The following is a 4,276-nucleotide window of genomic DNA, read 5'->3' on the forward strand; positions in this document are numbered from 1 at the left end:
TCGAGAAAAAAGTCAGAGCTTAAATCTTGACTACTTTTAGGATGGTGATTAGGGTATGTTTGATTTATAACCAATAGTAACCATACACCATTTATTGGCTTGCTTGGGAGATTGGGCTATACTTGGATAGATGCATTTTGTCTTATAAAAGATTGCCCAGCAAATCTCACTAATGGCCCGAGTTAAGATTTGGAACGAATCTCACTCATGGCCTGAGTATGTCTAGTTGATTTATTCTTGTCTTCTAACTGAGTTGATAAATTAGTTTAGTTGAAGTAGAAAGTTATCAAAAATTGTTGTTGGATTTACCTTTTTGCAACCGAATAAAATGTAGAGAGAGAATGCAAAATCAAAATTACTCACCCCACTGTATTGACTATTTGCAACGGAATAATCTTCTTTTGCTTCCAATGCTTGAGTTATTCAGTTCTTGATTATCCCGCCTAGAACAAATACTGGGTTTATGTGTAGCAAGTGACCACCGTTTTACCCTAGGAATGGAAGCCAGATGCATGGTACAGATAGGATTACGGCAGTAATTTCCAAATACGTTTATGTGAGATAGTTCATGGAAACTTCACTGTCATGTATGTTGTCAGAAATTTGTTTACCTATTGACAATCTGATGGTTTCCATGCTGGCATTATCATATACTACCTCTGTATCTTAATTTAAGTTGAACTGCAAAAACGTCTTAAATTAAGGTACATAGGTAGTACTAGCATTACACAATTCTAGTTGTCAAGCTCATAGAATTTGCGCCCTTGTCCATATTGTGTCATGTTCTTGATTGTTCTTATCATCCAATAATTATATCAAGTATTTGCACCAATCTTACTAAATTCTGATTCAACTCTACTTGAACAACTCAGGGCGGCTGCAGTGGCGGCGAGGGAGGTCTGTCCTCTTGGCGTGCCCAAGATGCCACGACATTGGCATGTTGTTGGGTGCATTGGGTGTCTTTGAGGAGCAAGTGCGTGATGCTCTCTTGGAAGGTAATGTATGTCTTCTTGATGTTGCGAAAGGTGTAACCTTTCCACAATGAAAAGAAACTGGTGTGTACTAGTGGTGGACTTGGGATTGTGCTAGTGGTCATATGGTCAGAAGTACATCATGGTACATTATCAATGATGAGCTTGTGATCTTTATGTTGGAAATATGTCCTAGAGGCAATAATAAAATGATTATAATTGTATTTCCTTGTTCATGATAATTGTCTATTATTCATGCTATAATTGTATTAACCGGAAACCATGATACATGTGTGAATACACAGACCACAACATGTCCCTAGTGAGCCTCTAGTTGACTAGCTCGTTGATCAACAGATGGTCATGGTTTCCTGACTATGGACATTGGCCTAAGCACAACACAAGATCATGTAGTTCGTTTGCTAAAGCTTTTCTAATGTCAAGTATTAGTTCCATAGACCATGAGATTGTGTAACTCTCGAATACCGTAGGAGTGTTTTGGGTGTACCAAACGTCACAACGTAACTGGGTGACTATAAAGGTGCACTATAGGTATCTCCGAAAGTGTCTATTGGGTTGGCACGAATCGAGACTGGAATTTGTCACTCCGTATGACGGAGAGGTATCTCTGGGCCCACTCGGTAATGCATCATCATAATGATCTCAATGTGACTAAGTGGTTAGTCACAGGATCATGCATTATGTAACGAGTAAAGTGACTTGCGGTAACGAGATTAAACGAGGTATTGGGATACATCTCGGGCAAGTAACATACCGTTTGACAAAGGGAATTGCAGACGGGATTACTTGAATCCTCCACATCGTGGTTCATCTGATGAGATCATCGTGGAACATGTGGGAGCCAACATGGGTATCCAGATCCTGCTGTTGGTTATTGGCCGGAGAGCTGTCTCGGTCATGTCTACGTGATTCCCGAACCCGTAGGGTCTACACACTTAAGGTTCGATGACGCTAGGGTTATTTGGAAGACTTGTATGTGATTGCCGAATGTTGTTCGGAGTCCCGGATGAGATCCCGGACGTCACGAGGAGTTCCGGAATGGTCCGGAGGTGAAGATTTATATATGGGAAGTTGTCATACGGTCACCGGAAAAGTTCGGGGGCATACCGGTATTGTACTAGGGCCACCGGAGGGGTTCCGGGGGTCCACCGGGAGGGGCCACCTCTCTCGGAGGGCCTCATGGGCCGTAGTGGGAAGGGAACTAGCCCTTGGAGGGCTGGGCACATCCCCCCTTGGGCCCATGCGCCTAGGGTTGGGTGGGAAACACTAAAGGGGGCGCCCCCTTGCTTGGGAGGCAAGCCCCCTCCCCTTGGCCGCCCCCTCTTTAGATCTCATCTAGAGGGGGACGGCCCCCTTCCCCCTTCTCCTATAAATAGAGGGGCGAGGGAAGGGCTGCAGCAACACATCCAAGGCGCAGCCCCTCCCCTCCCCAACACCTCTCCTCCTCCGTAAGAGCTTGGTGAAGCCCTGCCGGAGTACTGCCACTCCATCACCACCACACCGTCGTGCTGCTGTTGGAGCCCTCTTCCTCAACCCACTAGTAGAAAAGGGGGCAATGGTCCAGGCCGGGTCAGCCCATTAGTCCCGGTTCAGTCCAGAACCGGGACCAATGGTGGCATTGGACCCGGTTCGTGAGCCCCGGGGGCCGGCCGGGCCACGTGGGCCATTGGTCCCGGTTCGTCCGGACCTTTTGGTCTCGGTTGGTGGGACGAACCGAGACCAATGGGCCTCGCTCCTGGCCCACCACCATTGGTCCCGGTTGGTGGGACGAACCGGGACCAAAGGCTTCCCATTAGTCCCGGTTCGGGCCACCAACCGGGACTAAAGTTAATCACAATTATTTTTTCTTCTATTTATTTCTGAGTAGTTTTTTATGTAGTTTTTTATATAGTTTTTTCTTTTCTGCTATATTTATTTTTTTCTAATTATTTCTGAGTTGTAATAAGCCATTAAAAATAAAAAAGAGGCGCAATGCTCGTTAATTAGCTTCAAACCTTTTGGAATAGTGTAAACTGCACTGCACATAGCTCCATGCAGTCTACCCTATTCCTCAAGGCTTAAAGCTAAGCAACATGCAAGTTAGCATTGAGCCTCCTCTGCATCGTCTGTGCACTCGGGGCTTATAAACCGCTGCGAGTGCCTCTCGCTTGGCGAGGTGGGACTAAAAAACAGCTGCAGAAAGAATCAACTAAAAAAATCTTTTACCGGTTCATGGCACGAACCAGTACTAAAAGGTGCTCGTGGGACACCAGCCTTAAAACCAGTACCAAATAAAATGCCTTTGTAACAGCCTTAGAACTGATATCGAAGGAATCAAATAAAAACCTTTTATAAACCTCTAGTATTATTCAAACTAAAATTATATAGAATTTTGTTACAAACTTTAATAGCAAAAAGGATTATCATAAAAGAAAATAAATAAGTAATTAGAATTCTGTTCAAAACATTAAAATCAAAAAAGAATTATCATAAAAGAAAATAAATAAATAATTAGAACTCTGTTCAAAACATTAAAAACAAAAAGAATTATCCTAAAAGAACATAAATAAGTAGTTAGAATTTTGTTACAAACGTTAATAGCAAAAAAAAATTATCATAAAAGAAAATAAATAAGTAATCAAAAAGATTATAATTATCTAAGCTAAAAAAAATTCAAAGCAAAAAATAAAATAAATAAAATAAAAAAAGTGCCACCTAAAGGGCTACCACGGCCTGAATATGACTAGAAACCCAACAATGGGCCAGGATTCAGGCTCGCAACAGGCCTAATAGGCCCACAGACACATATAGTGAGTTTAGGCCCGTAAGCCTGCATTTGAGAGGAGCTCGAGAGGGCAGCGGGACTGTGACTTATAAAGCACCCTCGACCTCCCTCAGCTAGCGAGGTGGGAGTAAACTTTCATGCCGCGACGCGGGCAGCACATGGCCTTTAGTCTCGGTTGGTGGCACCAACCGGAACTAAAGGGGACAATTGGTACCGGTTTGCGGCACCAACCGGGACCAATGCCACCCTTTAGTCCCGGTTGGTCCCGCCCTTTGGGCTGCTGAAAAGAGGCCTTTGGTCCCGGTTGGTGCCACCAACCGGGACTAAAGGATGCATTAGTCCCGGTTTGTCTCCCGAACCGGGACCAATGCGTCGTCTATATAACTGGCACTCGTCAAAATCTCGTTCAGTTCGTTCTTCCCCGCCCCCGACGCCGCCAGGCTGCCAGTATCCGCCTCGCCGTCACCGTCGTTGCCCCGCGCCGTCCTGCGCCGTCCTGCGCCGCCCCGACGCCGTCGCC

The sequence above is a fragment of the Triticum dicoccoides genome, chromosome 1B, assembly GCF_002162155.2.
Source record: "Triticum dicoccoides isolate Atlit2015 ecotype Zavitan chromosome 1B, WEW_v2.0, whole genome shotgun sequence".
Lineage (NCBI taxonomy): Eukaryota > Viridiplantae > Streptophyta > Magnoliopsida > Poales > Poaceae > Triticum > Triticum dicoccoides.